This window comes from Aquarana catesbeiana, linkage group LG03 (assembly GCF_042186555.1).
Source record: "Aquarana catesbeiana isolate 2022-GZ linkage group LG03, ASM4218655v1, whole genome shotgun sequence".
NCBI classification, from domain to species: Eukaryota; Metazoa; Chordata; class Amphibia; order Anura; family Ranidae; genus Aquarana; species Aquarana catesbeiana.
Window position 1 is genome coordinate 246163135 of NC_133326.1, and position 20965 is coordinate 246184099.

The 20965-nt window shown below is 41.4% G+C and overlaps 1 protein-coding gene across 2 annotated transcripts in view; it reads left to right on the forward strand.

The window, feature by feature from the left end:
- Positions 1–20965, forward strand: part of PPHLN1 (periphilin 1) — a 136827-nt gene that overhangs the window by 49523 nt on the left and 66339 nt on the right. The window lies entirely within an intron of this gene.

Sequence of the window (20965 nt, forward strand, 5' to 3'; positions counted from 1 at the left end):
TCATGCAACATGTCTTGTAGCCTTTGTTGGTTTGACTACCATCCTTGGAAAACATTTTATACTTTAACTGCAAGTGTTGCACCTATGGATCAGGGTTTCCATAATTTTGTCATTTAATATATATTAAAAAAAAAAAAAAATTTGACCAATCTTAAAATGATCAATGAGTGCCAAAAGCTGAAGTATGCTGAAGTTTTCTAACAGATTGCAGATAGGATATAGAAAGTCTTGTGTGTGTGTGTGTGTGTGTGTGTATGTGTGTGTGTATGTGTATGTATATATAATATATATTTCATATCCGGGTACTCTGGTTTCCTCCCACACTCCAAAGACATGATGGTAGGTTAATTGGCTTCTGTCTCAAATTGGCCCTAGTATATGAATGTGAGTTGGGGACCTTAGATTGTAAGCTCCTTGAGGTAGAGACTTATGTGAATGTACAATGTATATGTAAAGTGCTGTGTAATTGACGGCGTTATACAAGTACCTTTAAATTTTATTTTTATATATATATATATATATATATATATATATATATATATATATATATATATATATATATATATATATATATATATATATATATATATATATATATATATATATAATTTTTTTTTTCTCCCTATCTAACAAAAGTGAGTACACCCCTCACATTTTTGTAAATATTTTAGTATATCTTTTCATGTGACAACACTGAAGAAATGACGCCACCTGAATCAAATGAGTCAAGCAGGCTAAGGACATGGATTACTGGAACCATGTCCTGTGGTATGATGAGACCAAGATAAACTTATTTGGTTCAGATGGTGTCAAGCATGTGTGGCGGGAACCAGGTGAGGAGTACAAAGACAAGTGTGTCTTACCTATAGTCAAGCATGGTGGTGGGAGTGTCAGGGTTTGGGGCTGCATGAGTGCAGGCGGAACTGGGGAGCTACAGTTCACTGAGGGAACCATGAATACAATATCCTATTTCTCGAAAATAATTCATACACACACTACTTAATCTGTAATATATTTTTAATGAAATCATTGCTCGCTGTTTTTTTTTTCTTAACTATCAAGCCCCCCCCCCACACCCCACACTTCCATTTGTTTGGTAAGAGCAGTGCACACTAGTTTGGTCTTGTGCACTGCTCTATGCGCACTATAAATCCCGTAGGCCATAGTCCTGGTCCATCTTGGGAGCAAGAATGGAGAACAAATATAGCTACACTTTAACAGGAAGTCAGGTCACAGCAGCAACAAAATTTGGAGGAGGCTGGGAGCAATAGAAGGTTTGAGTTAAAGTGGTTTTAAAGGCAAATGGGTTTATTTATGTTGTCAATTCTTTATCAAAAAACAATAGTGCAAGGAACATATCGCATGTTCATATTCACATGTATAACAAGGGGTACATAAAAAAAAAAAAATCTTGCAATACTGTAATAACCAAGACTGCATCGCCTAGTAAAAAGGAAGAAAACATACCTCAGAGAACTATAGGGATCTCTGTACTCTGCTCTGTATTCAGAAAACTAAGGGGAAAGAGAAGGAGCACAAGATAAGAGGAATTAGACAAAAGATGGAAAGAGAGAAAAAAAAAGGGAAGGATTAAGTGGGAAGGCAATCACAAAAGTAAAAGGAGGATGAAAGGGAAGGGAAACCTTCTCTCTTCACTCCCCCAGTGCCCCCTACAGATGCCAAGCTATAGGGCCAAAGGTAGCGTGCCATAGACAAATACATACTCCTCAGAGTATAGCAAAAGGTGTTGTTTTTTTTTTTTACCTTTAATACATTAAGGTAGAAACATTCAAGCAGCTCTACCCCCCACTCCCTTAATACTTACCTGAGCTCAATCTCAATCCAGCGATGTGCACAACAGCAGAGGTACTCTCTCTCTTTCTCTCTCTTTATTGGTTCAGACACAGCAGTGAGAACCATTGGCTCCTGCTGCTGTCACAGCCAGGGGGGGTGGGAGTAGGGGGGCAAGGTCAAGCCGTGTTGTTGGTCTTATGGACACAGAGCTGGCTTGGGAGTGAGCATGCTTGAGTGCCCCCTTAGCAAAAGGTTTGCTATGGGGGTACTTGGCAGGGGGGAGAGGGTCCTGGAACACTGGCGAGAGACCCGAGAAGAGGAGAATTGGGCTGCTCTCTGCAAAACCACTGCACACAGCAGGTAAGTGTAACGTTCTTTTTGAAAAAATAAAACGTTTGCCTTTTTAGAATCACTGTAAGAATGCAAACTTGAATAATTTTTTTTTTTTTTTTAAACCAGTCACTTTTAAGTATATATTGGTAAGGTGGTAGTATTGTTGGTGAATATATATCAAAGCTGTGTGTTTGTGTTTTTTTTTTTTTTTTTTTTTTTTTGCTTTATTATAAATATCAACGTGCTGAATAGTAATGGTTCTAAGCATTCTTTTCTCATAAAAATAAATGTGTGTTTGATGGGATTGTTTTATATGCTTTAAGTGCATGCTTTTTGGCCCTCTCTTAGATACATCCTTTTTATCCACATATCTGGCCTGTATTTGAGTAAAAATACATCCTAACAATGTTGACTTCTGCTTAGTTTTGTTTCCTCTATCTTGCAATAAAACATAGTTTATAGCCAAACAATGTAATTAAAAAAGAGGCTGCTTTCCATAGTTTTGTTTTCTTTCAGCCAGATACATTTTGCTGATTAGTTATTTTTGTACTGAACATACATACGTCGTTCAGATATAAAAGCATACTGATTTATTATTCTGTTTGTACTATGCATGACAGAAATAAACAAGGACTTGGGATTTCATAATGCTGATGTTCTGTATATGAAGTGTTGATCGTTCTGGCGCCAGTGATAATGTGAATATTTAATGTGCATATATCTTAGTTTAATTTTAGATAGGTTGATGCTGATAAATTACTTTCCATTAACTTCATATGTACAGTGGGTGCAGCAGATACAAATGAGATTTTCTGTAAGAGTAAGGTTTAGTTTAACTAAATAAGTATTGGATAATCTTTTGATGTCTGAAAGCCTGAGAAACCTAGTCCCAATCCCCCCCCCCCCCCCCCCCCCCCGACTTGGGTACAACAAGCCTGCCAGATTTTACTTGGGATTATCACTAGTGGCTGTTATAGCCGCTAGCAATAATCACGGTCTTCTCCAGGCAGAGGGCCGCAGGAACACAATAGCTCAGCGGGAAGGATTCCCCTGTCAGCAAGGTCTGTGTTGATGTGGGGGGATCAAGAAATTTGCTAAGTCTATGGCTGGCCTAAGGGAGCTCTTTTTACCTATCGCACAGAACGAAATGGTAGATTTCATCGCTTTCTCCTGCTACCGGTTTGCTCCTTGTCAGTATATTTGCATGCAGTATGCTTGATTGGCTCCCAATCTGCTCAGAGTGCTGTTTAGGGAATTGCAAAAAGCTGATGCCAAGTGATTTTTAAATATTTCCACTAGTTGCATTAATCAGAATTTGGCCTCATGCACATTGGATGTTTTTACAGCAGCTGTTTTTGGCTTCAGGCATTTTTTTCTGCAGACAGCAAACTCCCCAGCATGTTATCCTAGGTGTCCATGCAACCATAGGCTTTTATCAGTATTTTTTTGGCAGGGGCGTTTTCTGGCTGAAAAACCCCCAGACTAGTTTGTTTGAAGATGACGAGTTTGGAAAATGTGCGATCGGAAGGTGTTATCGGAAATTCCGACAGTGTGTGGGCTCCATCGGACATTTTCCATTGGATTTTCTGACACACAGTTTGAGAGCAGGCTATAAAAAATTCCGATCGTGTGTACACAAATCCGACGCACAAAGTGCCACGCATGCTCAGAATAAATTAAGAGACGAAAGCTATTGGCTACTGAACCGTTTATAGTCCCGACGTGCGTGTTTTACGTCACCGCGTTCAGAACGATCGGATTTTCCGACAACTTTGTCCGACCGTGTGTATGCAAGACAAGTTTGAGCCAACATCCGTTGGAAAAAATCCATGGATTTTGTTGTCGGAATGTCCGATCAATGTCCGACCGTGTGTACGGGGCATAACTCTGAAAAATGCTGAAAAACATGGCTAGTCAGCGTTTGAGCGTTTGAGCGTTTTTGAGCCATAAGCTTTTGTGGGAGTGTAGTTTTGCTAAAAAAAAAAAAGAGCTGAATAACGCTCCTGCAAAACTCATTCTTATTCTACTCTTTCCTCCCCATCCACACATTTGAGATGGACTGGGGAATCCTTCCCGCTGTGATATTGTATTCTGACAGTAGGTAGCTTTACCAGCTGTCTGAATACAATGATCAGTATTGCCGTCTATAGCTGGCAGCACTAATCGTTTGAGAAAAACCCAACAGGCTGGTTGTACAAAAGCCAATCGACCGACTTGTGTACAACCAGCCTGCCTATTCATAGATTGTTTTCATCCATGTATTGCCAGTTTTTAATGCCTGGTTCACACAAGAAGGATATCGCATGAATGATCGTCCATTGTTTGTTTTTTTTTTTGTTTCTTTTGCCTGCTAGTCTCATATTGAAAACGAATAAGTTACTAGGCTATGAAAATTCTCGTAAGATGGAATACAACTTCCCATGATATTGTAATATTTTGTTTTGTATCTGAGCATGCGTGCCTTGGTCACTCAAATTTTTTTAAAATTTTTTTTTTTGCTGACGAATACTGTACTGATTTAACTGAAAATCATTTGCTCTTTTATAGCACACGAAAAATGTTCCTGCTTGTCGCTTCAGATATTATTGCATGAACTGTTGTGATTGGCTCTCGAAAGCTGTGTACTAACAATCAGATCACTCTGGAAGCGATTATTTTTCGTCCGATTTTCTCATAGTTTGTACTAGGAATTAGGCGTATGTTTAACCATGCGTAAATCTAGATCTATAGATAACAATGCTACACATAATTGGCCAACTTGAAGTAGTGGCTGCCTGCTGTGCACATGTCTTTTTTAGGTAGGTCATGCTGGACTATCTTTTGTTCATTCAGACATCTTAGATTTAGCAGGCTTATCATAATGTTTTTCTGTTGCTTGTCTGTTTACCACAAAGTATTATATAAACAGTCTGGCAGGAGGACATGAGATCCATATAATGAGCAATGGCAGCCAGACTTTCTAAAACTGGCCATATAGTACTCAATCTAAATGTTGAAATGACCTTTAAGAAATTATTTGTGCACTCATACTGAACAGTGAATTTGTATGATATATCGGATAAGATCAGTCTTCCAGTGACTGCCTCTAAATTGTTGTGCTGGTTCAGCACAGGGTGGCAAGCTAGCCACCAACTGTGCAAATTTTGTTTGGTTGCTGATGAGCTGGCTGAAATTTGCTTGATGAGTGGCCCTGTCATCTCCTTACCGACATCCTTCGATTGCAAAATGTTGGTCAAGAAAAACTGTTGGTCGACCAGCGGCTGCCTTCATTTAGACCCCTTTCACTTTGGGGCACTTTGAAGGTTCTACAGCGCTAAAAATAGCGCCTGCAAAGTGCCATAAAACAGCCGCCGCTGTGTCTCCAGTGTGAAAGCCCTCTGCTTTCACACTGGAGCGGTGCGCTTGCAGGACGTTAAAAAAACTCCTGCAATCAGCATCTTTGGAGCGGTGTATACACCGCTCCTTTACCGCTCCTGCCCATTGAAATCAATGGGGCAGCACTGCTATGCTGCTGCAGCGGCACTTTGTGAACGGTTTTAACCCTTTTTTGGGCACTAGCGGTGGTTAAAACCGCCCTGCTAGCGCCGCTGAAATGACGGTAAAGCGGCGCTAAAAATAGCGCCGTTTTACCGCCGTTTTTCTTCTATGTGATGGGACCTGCTGCATTTTTTTTTTTTTTTTTTTTCTGTTTCAAAAAGTTTTATTAAAGTTTTCAGATAAACAGTAATACAGAGACAAAACATTTTAGTGTGTTTTGTATTGTATACACGTTGTTCTATGAGAGGTATTAAGACATTCTAGCGTAGTTGTTACAGAGTAAAGAAATCCAGTTAGCAGGTTTTCAACCAATACGTATATAAGGTGCATCCTGTTTTAGTTTTTTTTTTTTTTTTGGGGGGTGTGGGGGAATTGGTCCAAGGGTTTTAAGTGAAGAAATGCATGTAAACCAAATCAGCTACCCAAACACCCCCAATGGGAGCTAGCTGTGGTTGGGTGGGGTAGAAAGCTGGGGGTTTGTAAGCATATTTGTTCTGGTTTACGCAGGTATATGTTGTATATGTCTATTTCATGTTCAACGTGATAGAGTTGAAGCTAGTTCCACCTATGGGTGGATAGTAAGGGAAGATTTTCAGGGGATCCCTTTTTATTATGGTGAAGAGTCAGGGAACATGGTAAGAATTGGGGTCATCTACGTTTTTGGGACTGGGTTGAGGGGAACAAGGGGAAAGGGAAAAAAGGGGGCGGGGAGGGGATGGAGGTGGTCATGGGTTGGTCAGGAGGTTCGGCAGATTCCATGAAGTGTATCCAACAAGCCCAGGTTGTTTGATACTTTGTTGGGGTTTCGTTCGATTGGTGAATAAGGGCTTCCAATTCTTCTATTTTCTCTATGCGGCAAAGCCATTCAGAAATCTTGGGGGTGGGGGGGGTGGGGGAGGAGGGAGTCTTACTCAAGTGTACCGGTACTGCTGCACTTTTTTAAGTTCTGCTTTATCTGTGGTACTTGGACACCTCCTGCCTACCTGCAGTTTTAGAGAACTGCAGTATTCAGGATGAACAGTGCTGGGTTTTTAATGCAATTGTTGTTCTTCTGGTCGCACAATCCAACCCTTGTCTTGTATCTGTGGCCACCTTTTGTGGATTCTTTATAACATGTAAAAATACTGCTTTAACCCTCTGGAACTAAACATGCTATTTTTCTTCTGCAATAAGGGACAGCCAAACCCTTTTTCAGATTGTTTCCATCGAAAGGGATTTTGTGTCTGAATTAAATTTCTGGCAGCTCTAAATCCCTCCGGTATTCCAGATCTGATTATTGCAACACTGTCTGCTCCTCTCTACTTCCTCTTTCTGTAGGGGTCCCCCAAGGCTCTGTCCTCCAGACCATTTTGCTTTTATCTACCTACTCTTCCTTCCTTGGTCACTTGATAACCTCCCACAGCTTTCAATTGTATCTCTATGCTGATGACATCTAATCTTTCTCTCTTCTCTTCGCCTCAGCCCTTCAGTCCCCTCTCACATTACTAACTTACCAGTATGGATGTTGCACCACTTCCTCAAACTAAATCTTTCTAAAATTGATCTCCTAATACCCCCCCCCCCCCCATGTTCTCTTCCCTGACTTTTCCATCATATGATCACTAGTACAACTATCAAACCCTCCTCTCACGCCAGGGTGTTGGGTGTAATCCTGGATTCTGACCTGTCCTTTCAGCTCCAAATCCAATCACTGTCCAAATCCTGTCAAGTTCACCTTGGTAACCTTTACAAAATATGCCTTCTATTAAAGAATGTCACCCCCAGCATTTCATATTCCTGATATGTGCCTGTTTTGTGAAATACCTGGTGATTCTGCTTTCTCCTTTTTTCATACTGACCACACTAGACATGAGAGCACAACTACCCCAGCGTGCTCAGTTTTCTGGCTGGGCTGGGAAAACAGCCTGCCTGTCCTCCAATGTTCAGACTTGTGCTGACACCCCCTTCCTCCACAACTATTCACTGGGAAGATTAGTGTACTGCTGTTCCTGCACCTCCACCTCTTTCAGCCCTTTATGCAGCTGAGAACAGAAATGATGTGATCACCTCAAAAAATAAATAAATGGATAAAAGATATGTATGTGTGTAGTGGGGGAAATAATTATTTGATTCCCTGCAGATTTTGTAAGTTTGCCAACTTACAAAAAAATGAAGGCTCTCTAATTTTTATCATAAGTGTATTTGATCCCCAAGCAAAACATAACTTGGTACTTGTTGGAGAAACCCTTGTTGGCAAGCACAGAGGTATGACATTTCTCTGAGTTGGTGACCAGGTTTGCACACATCATAAATCCTTAAGGTTTCTTGGCTGTCGCTTGGCTACTCAAGGTTTCAAACCCCTCAATACATTTTCTATACGATTAAGGTCTGGAGGCTGGCTAGGCCACCCAATGACCTTAATGTGCTTCTTCTTGAGCCACTCCTTTGTTGCCTTGGCAGTATGTTTTGGGTCATTGTCATGCAAGACTCATCCACGACCTATCTTCAGTGTTCTGGCTGAGGGTAGAAGGTTCTCATCCAAGATTTTACATTATATGGTCCCTCAATGTGGCAAAGTCGGCCTGTACCTTTAGCAGAGAAACTGCCCCAAACCGTAATGTTTCCACTTCTGTGCTTGACTGTAGGGATGATGTTCTTGGGGTCATAGTCAGCATTTTTCTTCCTCAAAACATGGCGAGTGGAATTCATGCCAAAGAGATAAATTTTGGTCTCATCTGACCACAGCACTTTCTCCCAATCCTTCTCTGAATCATTTAGCTGTACATTGGCAAACTTCAGATGGGCCCCCCCCCCTCTTGAGGAGGGGGACATTGCAGGCGCTACAGAATTTCAATTTCCATGGCGTTATCAATGCTTTGTTTGGTGACTGTGGTCCTAACTGCCTTGAAATCGTCCACAAGTTCCTTCCGTGTATTTATGGGCTGATCCTTCCTTCACTTTTCCCATGATCATCCTTACCCCATGAGACGAAATCTTGCATCAAGCTTCAGATAGAGGGCGATTGATGGTTGTGTATTTCTTCCATTTGCGAATAATCGCTCCGGTTCACACTGGTACGATGCGACAGTCGTACCACTTTGGATCCGACTTTGCCCTGCGACTTGAAGTCCGACATGCGTCCGACCTCAATGAACAGGGATCCGACTTTGATCCCCAACAATACCAGGCACTGTGTCTGGTATAATTCTTTAGGGGGAACTCCACGCACAATGAAAAAAACCCTGGCATGGGTTCCCCCTCGAGGAGCATACCAGGCCCTTCGGTCTGGTATGGATTTTAAGGGGAACCCCCACGCCGAAAAAAAAACATTGTGGGGGTCCCCCCAAAATCCATACCAGACACTTATCCGAGCACACAGCCCGGCAGGTCAGGAAACAAGGGGGCCCCCAGATTCCGGCCCCCCAACCCTATGTGAATGAGAATGGGGTACATTGTACCCCTACCCATTCACCTAAAAAAAAAAAAGTGTCAAAAATAAAACACATTACACATGTTTTTTTAAAGTAATTTATTAAGGCAGCTCCGGCGTATCTTCTGACTTTTTCTCTCCTCTCCGTCTCTTCTGCCTCCTCCACTGATGTCTTCTGCCTTCTGCCAGTTCTTCTCCCTCTGCCGGGTCTTCTCACTCTTTTGCTGGTTCTTCTCCGCTGTCTTACGCCTCTGTTCTTCTTCCGATGTTAACTCGACGCTCTCTCCCGCTCTAATGCTGGGTACACAGTGCGCCACTACTTATATTGGCATGGGGCGGGGTCACGGAAGGCCCGCCACTTATGATGTCACCTCCTCATCATACCCTGGGTGGTGACATCATAAGGGACAGGGCCTCCGGGTGACATCACCCGGTGAGCCCGCCCCATGCCAATATATAAAGTAGGGGCACACTGCGCACCCAGCATTAGAGCAGTAGAGAGCGTTAAGTCAACATCGGAAGAGGAGCAGAGGCAGAAGACAGCGGAGAAGGACCAGAGAGAGAGCGGAGAAGAACCAGCAGAGGCAGAAGACATCAGCACAGGAGGGAGAAGTCGGAAGAGATGCCGGAGCTGCCATAATAAATTGCTTTAAAAACATGTATAATGTGTTTTATTTTTGACACTTTTTTTTTTTTTTTTTTTTATGTGAATGGGTAGGAGTACAATGTACCCCCATGTACCCCATACTCATTCACATAGGGTGAGGGGCCGGAATCTGGGGGCCTCCTTATTAAAGGGGGCTTCCAGATTCCGATAAGTTCCCCGCTCACAGACCCTGGAAACCAATGGCCAGGGTTATCGGGAAGAGGCCCTTGTCCTCCTCCAACATGGAGACAAAGTGCTTTGGGGTGGGGGGCGCAGGACCCCCCTGCCCCCAAAGCACCCACCCCCCTCGCTTGTCCCCACCCCCTTTCCTGACCTGCCGTGCTGTGTGCTCAGATAAGGGTCTGGTATGGACCCATGCCATTTTTTAAAATCAGCAGAGCTTCCACTCATTTTAGACCTACCCCTTAGATTTAGAGCGACTGCAGTTTCAGTGCACTTGCAGTGCAAAGTGGATTTATCGTAAATAACCCCCAATGTATCAAAGTCTTCAGATGATGTAACAACTTCTTCAGATATTGTACACAATCTTCAAATCCCTGCTGAACAGTAGGTAAATTTGACTGAAATATCTTCCACCACCATCACCTGTCACACATCCTACTCGCCAGACTTCCATGACCCCTATTACAGGTAGTACATATGGGTATATTCAGCAGCAGTTGTGCACGATCCCAATGTTGATCCCAGCGTTTAACCGACCTTCAGGACACACACACCAAAATGAATCCAGATCGTTTGAGCATGTTCCCAGGAACAAAACGATTTGAAGGGAGTTGTCCAATGGTTAGGGGGAAAATTTTTTTTAAAAATTACATTTTTTCATCAACTCCCTCTTAAGCCCCATATACACTATCAGATTTTCTGCTGATTTTTGTCTTCAGAATTACCAAAACCATGTAGTGGAAGGGCCTGCCTGATTGCATACAAATTGAAACTTCTAAGGTTTGACCTCATATTATATGGTTTTGATAAATCTGAAGGAAAACATCAGCAGAAAATCTGATAGTGTGTATGGGGCTTTACAGTTATTACCTTTTTGAGCCATTTCCCCATCCCTAGTAAAGGATGGGGAAGATAATACGTTTTTACAAGCCAGGACCTCCTAAACCCTTGTATTGTACTCCCCACACACAGCACAAGCAGCTGTCAGAATGCCTGAACAGTAGCTGTATCTGACTGGATGCAGTCGCTGTTTGGGCAACAGTTTTCCACCTGGCTCTGTCCTTCATTTAAAAAAAAAAAGGTCGGGTAGGAGGCTGCTGACAGGCTATCCCCAAAGAAAATGTCATCTGATTCCTCAGGAATGGTGTATGGTCAGCTTAAGTCAGCACTGCACAACTACAAAAAACTTATCTGAACTAGCAGTCACCTTTCTTATCTGTGATCTTGCTACTGATGAGCAATGTTTCAGGTTCCTAAATGTACCTCAGATAACCATTCAGGATAAAGGGCAAATTGTCATTTCATTGTGCCTATCTCTGCTTTGCAGCACATATCAGAGTATTACTAATGGAAAGTTGTTCATCCATGTAAGCCTGGCAGCAATGCCTTCAAGACCTGACAAATGAGATGCAGAATTACTATTCAGTTTTAAGCTTAATGATGCAAATGGGAAATATTACGAGAGACTTTGTTAATATACTTGTAAAAATGCTGTTTGGCAGGCTGACATGCATACTCTCTAGCTTCAAAACCTTGAATAAAGCTGGCCATAGATGGATCGAAAATCTGTTCAGCATAGACCGGACGAATTTTGATTCATCTAAGGCTGTTCATGCTCGAGGTCTATCTAATGATCTTCTCTTGAATGAGAATGATGGAAAACTTTCCTTCAATCAGCGCTGTAGCACTGATCATTGTATTCTAGCAGCAAAGGAGTCCCCACTGTCAGAATACAATAGTGCAGTAAGGAAGATTCCACTATCTACCTCATTTTTATCCATGTATGGGCAGGCTGGTTATACACAAGTTGATCTATCAATTGACTTGTGTATATAGCCAGCCTGTTGTTTTTTTTTCCCCAAACGTACCATGACACCGGCTGTAGAAGGCAGCACTGTGTTTATTTTATTCTGATGGCGAAGTCCTCTCACAGTCAGAATACAATACCACAGCGGGAAAGATTTCCATATCCACCTCGAATGTGGATGGGGGAATTCGCTTTTCCTTCTTTTTTTTTTTTTTCCTCCAACCAGCTGGTTGAAAGAAGAAATTAATCGTGTATGGGCTGCCTTAGGCGGGTCTTTTCCTTTTTTTTAAAACCTTAAAAAAACAGACTGACCACCTAAAACTGTCAATCTTTCTAACACAAATAAAGAGAACTTAGAAGGCGACATTTATTTATTTATTTCAGGTACTTATATAGCGCCGTCAATTTACGCAGCGCTTTACATATTCATTGTACATTCACATCAGTCCCTACCCTCAAGGAGCTTACAATCTAAGGTCCCTAACTCACATTCATAAATACTAGGGACAATTTAGACAGGATCCAATTAACCTACCAGCATGTCTTTGGAGTGTGGGAGGAAACCGGAGTACCCGGAGGAAACCCACGCAGGCACAGGGAGAACATGCAAACTCCAGGCAGGTAGTGTCGTGGTTGGGATTCGAACCAGCGACCCTTCTTACTGCTAGACATAAGGTAGAACCAATCCCGCACCCCCCCCCCCCCCTCCCCATTCCCCGTCCTGTAACTTCACAAACACAGATCATGCCAGAAACACATTTGTTGATAAAAGCTGAAAAGGGTTGTAACACCTTGTCCTTTTTTTAATAAAATTTTCATGCACTATAGTTCTGCCATTAACAAAAGACAAAAACCCCACAACCAACACCATAAAAATACCCAAGCAAAGCAATATTGTATTAACTAAACCATACAGCACAGGATTCAGGCTTGATATTCTTAGGCCAGCCATAAACTATTCCTATGGCCGAGATTCCATCCTTTAATGGGCAGGCTGAATGTACCAAGTTGATCGATCAACTTCAGTACAACCAGCCTGCTGGATTCTCTTGCGATTATTGCAAGTGGCTGCTAGCAATAATCGCTGTCTTTTCCCTGCGGAGATGGCCTCCCCCGCCTGACGGGAAAAGACAATGGCCTGGCAGGAAGCATTACCTGGACCCTACACCATGGGGATGGACTTGGGGCATTCAGATCACAGGGTAACTAGACAACCTTTTTCTGAAGGACTCCTCTTCCAACTACTTGCAAACATTCACATGGCTGTTCAGATAATTAAGGCTATTGGTTGGGTAATCAACTTTCATAAAATACCGTTTTCCACCATTCCCTTTTTTGTTTGGACTACTTGGTCCTCCTTTTATATACAGCACAAGCAAATGTCTGTCTTCAGAAAACTGGTCACCCTCGGGTCTCATGCTTGGGGCCTTATGGCTCGTACACATAATCTGAAAATCTGACGACTTTTTTTGCGTAGCCTCCCTGGCGGTTTTCCCGAGTGTGGCTGGGGGTTAAATTTCAGCACCATTAGCGGTAACCCCGAGCCACACTCGGGATTACATTGCAGGATCCTGGTGCCGTGTTACTTACCTTGTCCCCAGGATCCTGCGATGTCCCCCGCTGTGTCTGCGGGCTCTGTCTCCTCCAAAGCCTCTCTGTGCCAGGCTCCGTTCCATGCGAGCGTTGCGACGCACGGGGGCGGAGCCTGGCGGCAAATAAAAAAAAAAAAAGTAAAAATCATAACACATACAGTACTGTAATCTTACAGATTACTGTGTGAAATTATTTCACATCCCTTTTGTCCCCAGTGCTTTGTCCAATGCCCTGCATGCAGTTTTATTTCATATATACTGTTCTTTCTGCCTGGAAACTTGAGATTGTCCATAGCAACCAAAAAGTGTCCCTTTACGTCAGAAGTGGCTTTAGACCAGCTAGAAAACAGCGATAGTAAATTGGAACACTTGCAGAATTGAGCGATAGTGAATCGTGGGGAAATGTTTTTTTTTTTTTTTTTTTTAATTATTTATATTTATTTATTATATTATAATTTTATGTTTTTGTGTTTCAAACTTCATCATACCCGGGATATCTACTAGACTCTTGTTTGGACAGATTTAAGTGTGTTATTGTTAAGAATTACAGGCCTACAATATAAAACGCCAAATTTCCATGCAAAATAATTGTACCGCTTTCAGCACCTAAAATCCAAAATAATCATACCGCCAGGGAGGTTAATAGTCGCAAGTAGAAATTGAATGGGTTACTAAAGTCATAAAAATTCTCGTATGACAGAAAAAAATCGGAACCGATGTCATGTGTTGTAATATATTTGTATTGTATTTTCGGACGACAACTGTACTGGCTAAACGAAAATCGTACGATCTGGTATCGTACGAGGAACATTTTCGTGCTTGTCCGATCGAATATTGGATGAACTGTCGTGATCCGCTCTCAAAAGCTCTGTACTAACGATCCGATTATCGTACGATTGCGTCAAAAGCGGTATTTTCCTTCCGATTTTTGCGTGTACGGGCCATTAGGGTCAAACATCCCTCTGAGAATATCCATGTGAGTTCTGGGCCAATTGGTGGCCTCCTTCGAGGCTATTATATTCTCCCAATTCCCTGCTATAATGGAAAGTGGATGGTAGACATACATAGAATAATGCCATAGTTGCAGCATCCTTTAGCCATATCTTATGATACATACAAATGGTGGTCTCTGCATACTTTAATGGTGGTCCTGGCAATGTGAGAGTTCTCCCATGTGGATCTGGACAGCCTCCTTCCATACAAAACCAATAATGATATCTTATCCCTGAGGAAGATAATTTTAAATATATTTGAAACACATTAGAGTCCTCAGGATGAGTGGGTCAACTTGCAAGCTTCATGGTTGCGAGCTATCAGATGTGGGGGATACCATTTGGATTTGTAAACAATTATGTTGTAATCCTTTCTTGAAAAAGTATTTTATATTATGTGATGTAAATATATGTGGAAAAAGTCCTTTTAAGCTGGAATAGTAGTAGTAGTAATACTGATATTGTAACCTTCTTTTTTTGATCAAAAGTTGCCTTCAAAGACCCAATAAGAGACATTTTGGTTTTCTAGATATAAGATAAAGGCATGGTGGCAACCACGTCCAGAGTCTCACACAAGTGTATTAAATAAGCCGTATCATTAGCAGGATCAGGACCGTATTAAAGCGCTCATTGAGAAGCCCTGTAATGGAGGCTCACAGAATTCATGAGGGCAAGAGAAGTATTTCTACATAACATTACCTGTCGTAGATTCCATAGCGAGCTAATTTGGACCACTACAGTAATACTTTGTCTGAAAAGCTGTTTTGATGGGGGGGTGAAACTCTGCAAATGAGTCTGTTTTATGCAACTGTTGCTTTTAGTTCATATTCTATTCGTACTGTGGATTTATAGACGTACATTGCCCAAGGGCATCTGGCATAGAATCACATGTTATTTCCACCCATATGTGGCACTGTTTTCATTGCTCAGATGTTTTAATGTGGTGTTTGCTTTAAAGCTGTTCACATGACTAAGAGATGGGTACCATAAAAACTGCACCATTGATTAAACTGCATAGTGTCACAGTATGTCAACTAATAAGGCTGACTACAGCATCCCCAGTTTAAATACTATTAACATTCTCTGGGCAATAAAACTTTGTGAGGGCCAATTGACATATGATGGCTACCCTTTGTTTACAGCTTGTTGAAAGTTCACCTGAAGGTCATCTTAACCAGGTGCTTTTCATTTGTATTCTAACTGGTGTATATTGCAGGCTAATTAGTTATTGTATTATTTCTATTTAGCAGGATTTCGTTTATTTTTAGGTTAATGTTTTCTACTAAAATACTGATTCAGCCCTGCCCTGCTAAAACAGGCCTTTTCTATTTAATCACTTAAAGGATAAGTTCACCTTTGGGAACATGCACGGAAATGCGGTGCTCCGCCCACACGGCTGCGTCATTCATTCAGAGTTTTTTGAATAAATGAACTACAAGTACCAACATTCTTTGCTGCTGTCAGCTTGTAGTTCTCAGTGAACTACCACGGCGCTATTAAAGCGGAGGGCCACCCTGGAAAAAAAAATGCCACCAAAATTCCTAAAAAAATAAAAAAAAATAAAAAACATTTGGAAAAAAAAAATGTTTATACTTACCTAAACCCTTGTTGCTAGGCAGTCTTCCTAATCTGCCTCTTCCTATTCCGCAGCGTGTTCTTCTCCTCGGTGAGCGGCCCCGTTGTCTTCTGGGAACTGTGTGTGTTCCCAGAACACCACAGGGCCATTCACAGATCGCTGCGCCGCTCGCACGTGCCCAGCAGGAAACTGGCAGTGAAGCCGTAAGGCTCCACTGCCTGTTTCCCTTACCTAGGATGGCGGTGCCGGGACCCGAGAGCCGAGGGACGGTTCGGCCTCGGGCGGCCGACATCGCGGGCACCCAGGACAGGTAAGTCTACTTATTTAAAGTCAGCAGCTACAGTGTTTGTAGCTGCTGACTTAAAAAAATTTTTTTAGCTGGCCGGAACCCCGCTTTAAGCACTCTGAATAGTTCATTGATTCTTCCCAACTTTGTGAAACTGCCCGTACGATGCATGGGCAGACAGCTTACACTGACAAAATTGAAACAATTTCTGCTCTATGGAATGTCTGAGGCACTATATATATAGCAGCTGCTGTCATTCTATAGTATACCCTAGCACCAGGATATATACAGATAAGGAATGTCTATGGTGTAGGCCTGCAACGATTTATTTGCATAATTGATTAGTTGGTCGATTTTTTTTTTTTTTTTTTTTTTTCCGGATAATAACCTTTTTAAAGTTTGTAAAGTTTAAAAAGAAAAAAAGGGAAATTCTTAAATATCTATACGCAGTGGTAAATATAAATAACCAGCTATATGGTTAATGGTTAAGGAGGAAATCTCTAATCCACTCAGAATAACAGACAGAAGAGATCTACTGTATGTTAGAGGTTGAATCTGGTAAATCTCATAATTTTTTTTATTTAACCACTTCAGCCCCGCAAGGATTTGCCCCCTACCTGACCAGGTCGTTTTTTGCGATACGGCACTGCAGCACTTTAACTGACAATTGTGCGGTCGTGCGACGTTGTTGGTGGTTTCTTTTTGCACTATAAACAAAAAGACAATTTTGAAAAAAAAAACACTATTTTGTACTTTTTGCTATAATAAATATCCAAAAGAAAATAATTTTTTTTTTTTCCTCAGTCTAGGCCGATATGTATTTTTCTTCTACATATTTTTGTTAAAAAAAAATCACAATAAGCGTATATTGATTGGTTTGCGCAAAAGTTATAGCCTCTACAAAATAGGGGATAGATTTATGGCATTTTTATTACATGTTTTTTTTATTTTACTAGTAATGGCGGTGATCTGTGATATTTTTTTTCTTTTTTTAAACCAGGACTGAAACATTGCGATGGACACATCGGACACTTTTGACACTTTTTTGGGACCAGTGACGTATATGCAGCGATCAGAGCTAAAAATAGCCACTGACTACTGTATAAATGTCACTGGCAGGGAAAGGGCTAGGTGGCGATAAGGTTTAACTGTGTTTCTAACCGGGGGGGAGTGTGGCTGACTAGAGGATACAAATCGTTGTTCCTACTTAAGAACACACGATCTGTCTCCTCTCCCCTGACAGAACCGGATCTGTGTGTTAACACACACAGATCCCGGGTTCTCGCTCTGTTAAGAGCGATCGCGGGTGCCCGGCGGTCATCGCGCCCGCTGGGCACGCGCATCTGCTCTGGGGACACGCGCCTGCTACAGCATCTTAAAGAGCCGATGTACAGCTACAACGGCTCGCCCAGCAGTGCCAACCTGCCGCATTATAACTGCGGTGGCTTGTCGGGAAGGGGTTAAAGAAAAACGTAAAGACTGTTTTGCCGATTTTCAGACAGAACTGTAATGTATTATGTATGACAGACTCCCTTGTCATAGGCAGGTGGCTTGATAAAAGCTACCTGTGACTAAAAGTGAAAGTGTTCACACTACACAAATAAGCAATAAAAAACAAAAGTGATCTTGCACAATCATATCTAATCACACACAACAATGTGAAAAACAAGCATTTCATGAAACGTGTATAAAGTGCATACGAGTAAAGTGCACTGTATTACTAAAAAACAGTATAAAAATGAAGTGTGGATGAATAAAAAGTGCTCTGCAAAGTTCTCTCTATCCGTGGGGTGAAAATAAAAATCTTAAATCGTGATTCCAGAGGAGCAAAGTTCAAAAGGTGGATAAATAAATATAAGGTGGCTAAGTGTAACAATAAAAAAGCCGAAAAAAGTTCATGGATGTCTTCACAGATGGTCTCCTAATGACACCAGTCTCTCAGAACTCTCACCTTATATGTATGTAGAAACAAGCATCGCTAAGTGACCCCAGGTATGTTGATCTTTGTACAGCATCGAAATGGGGCCCAAATTAGTTCTCATCCGATAACCATGGCTCTAGCGGTTTCTTCTCAGTTTATATTAGCATTCACATGGCTGTCCCAATATACTCCAATGAAGTGTGAATTTTTAGTGATAAAGAGAAGAAAAAAACAAGCCTCCAATGGTTTAGTATGTTGGGGTGAACTAAAATGTATTTATTAAAGTGCTGCAAATTGGACTCCTACATTAAGAACATTAAAAACCGTAAAAAAAAAAACAGATGGAACGGAGTTCAGAGCACCTTCTCACGTGACTTCCGGTTTGCGTCTACTCGCGGTCACTCCCTACGCGTTACGTCACACCTCGTGACTTCATCTGGGGACACCTGCGAATGCTATCGCTTATGCTGGCCACACAAAAAACAATGTCTCCCTTCAAAAAAATAATAATTTTTAAGAACGTTCGTTTTATTTTCTACTCGTTAGTGGGGTCAAATTGACGTTCGTTTTCGACCACAGTGACGGGTAAATTCGATTTAGCAGAATTTTCAGACGGTGTATGGGGTTTTGGTTCAGAAATGACATTGGTTTTAAAACGACATTCTTTCATCCAGCGAATGTACAAATATTTTTCGTAGGAATATTCTCGTCTGAAAATCGATACGTGTATGGCCAGCATAAGGCTCAGGTGCACACCTATGCAGTTTGCTTTTTGATCCGTTTTCTGCAGTGCTTTTTGCTGTATGTTTGTTTTTTTGCGTTTTTTTTTTTTTTTTTTTTTTTTTGTGCACGCATCTTTGCTGGGATTTGCTTTTTGCATATGCTATGCTTTTTTTGGCAAATTTGTTGGGCAGATTAAAGAACGCAAATCGCTGGTAAAAGGCCCTTCATGCATTTCTGCAGCTTCTCCATTGAAGTCTATTGAAACAGGAAAAAAAAAAAAGCAAAAAAAGCACAATTTGGCGTTGATAAAAGTTCTTGACCCTTTCCAAATACTCAGCGGCTGAAAAAAGCATAGATGTCAATGTGTCCCATAGGAAACCAGGTAAATGAACTGTAGTGTGTTTCTGCAAAAAGCACCAAAAAAACGCATTGGTGTGAACCAGGCCTAAGATGTTTAGTAGCAGCAGCATGTTTTTGGGTTTTTCTTGTATCACCTGTCATAATGGGGTTAAAAAAACTAAAATTGGCCCTCTTATAATACAAAAAGAGCAGATAATGGCTACTATAAGGGGTTAATTTATACTGTGAAACAGTGTGTATGTGTGTGTGTGTGTGTGTGTGTGTGTGTGTGTGTGTGTGTGTATATATATATATATATATATATATATATATATATATATATATATATATATATATATATATATATATATATATATATTACACCCAGAAGTAAGGATACATGGGCATTTTAACTAGGAGTCAGGTGTGGAAGTGGAAGGGGGATATAAATCTTTTATATTTAAAGTGATTGAAAAGTAATTTTTGTTATTTAAAAAAAAAAACATTTTTATACTTGCCTGCACAGTGCAGTGAATTTTCACAGAGCAGCCCAGGTCCCTCTAAACTGCTCCTGGCCCCTCCCTCCTGTCGAGTGCCCCCACTTCAAGCGGCTTACTATGGGGGCACCTGAGCCGAGCCACAGCACCGTGTGTCCATTCAGACACTGAGCTGCCGTTCGACCCAGCCCCCTCTCTCCCGATTGGCTAACTAACTTTGACAGCCACGGGAGCCAATGGCACCGCTGCTATCTCAGGCAATTAGAAGGGAGAGTCTTGGACGGCCGAGGGACTTCTGGATATCGCTGGACAGAGATGGGGCTGAGGCAAGTGTTAGGGGGTGCTGGGGAGACTACTGTACACAGAAGGCTTTTTATCTTCATGCATAGAATTTGGACAAGTATGAATGGGGTGTATACGCAGTAAAAGCTGCGTATTGCACACGCGTTTATGCAATAATGCATTTTATTGGCCAGAATATTCGTTTATTCTTGCCAATTAGAATGGATTAACTCGCAAATGGGCATAAAGTCCATCTAGTTTTTAGGTGTGCTTATGCACGTTCCACTTTTTTTCTGCCCAAACCTTCTTTTCCTGGATGCGCTGGTGGTGCGTTTACTTTTTAGCCGCTAAACACTCCACTTCTTAAACACTTGTAAATGCCTATGGGTGCATGGCCACGTTGGCTAACTTGGAAGTGTGTTAACAAGATGGGTAACGAAGTCAAACGCCTGTAAAAGTGGTGCTCCTTCTTTCTTTTTTTTTTTTTTTTTTTTTTTTTTTTTTTTAATATTCTGTCTGCATGATGCCCATTTCTGCACTTCATGACAGATCTTGGGGCTCATTAAAGTACACCAAACTGAAGCACTTAGTTGTGATACCATCCTAGCCCTGCACACGTGATTCTGTTGAGACTGTGCTCCACCATAGATGCTTCAGTTGTATGTTGTTTATTACCACCTCTATATGTTTGCATAATTCGGAATCTGGCAAGTAAGGATTATTAACAGATTTTATTAAAAAACTGTTTGTTTTTTTTTGTTTTTTTGTTTTTGTTTTGTTTTGTTTTTTTTTTTTGCAACCAGATTGCAGCGGCCACTAATTGTGCAGTTCTTTTTTGGGTTACCCATAGACCTTGAATTAGAAACTGTTCTAACATTTTGTAAGATGCTCCTGGCTGCCAGGAAATGCAGTGACTATAACAAGAACCATAGCTATGTTCTTTTTGTTTTTACAGTATAATGTAGCACAGCCTGCAATGCTACAGATTGCAGCATTGCAATGGCTGTAGTTATATACTATTTATTGTATGCAGATGTACATTAAGCAA